Source organism: Plectropomus leopardus, unplaced genomic scaffold (assembly GCF_008729295.1).
Source record: "Plectropomus leopardus isolate mb unplaced genomic scaffold, YSFRI_Pleo_2.0 unplaced_scaffold40106, whole genome shotgun sequence".
NCBI lineage: Eukaryota > Metazoa > Chordata > Actinopteri > Perciformes > Serranidae > Plectropomus > Plectropomus leopardus.
This window is the reverse complement of record NW_024643912.1, coordinates 1-215: the sequence shown is the minus strand read 5'-3', so window position 1 is coordinate 215 and position 215 is coordinate 1. Positions and strand designations below refer to the sequence as shown.

At 52.1% G+C, this 215-nt stretch overlaps 1 non-coding gene across 1 annotated transcript; it reads right to left on the bottom strand.

Moving 5' to 3' along the window:
• Positions 1 to 90: 90 nt before the first annotated feature.
• LOC121939044 lies at positions 91 to 208 on the bottom strand. The gene has a single exon (XR_006105391.1). It is a non-coding gene; the product is annotated as a U5 spliceosomal RNA (small nuclear RNA).
• Between the last annotated feature and the right edge of the window lie 7 nt (positions 209 to 215).

The window sequence follows — 215 nt, the reverse complement described above, 5'->3', positions numbered from 1 at the left end:
TGGCTGCTTGCGCACGAGAACAGCTGCCTGCGCGTCACGCCCGCCCGTGGTGAATCGCTCCAGTCTAGGCTTGCTGTTCACAAATGCACAAGGCTCAACCAAATGACAAAGCCTGTCAAAAATAGGTTCAACTCAGTGGTGTTCCTCTCCACGGAAGTCTTTAGTAACAGGCGAAAGACTTGTGCGCTATGAAGAGAAACCAGAGCATGTACAGC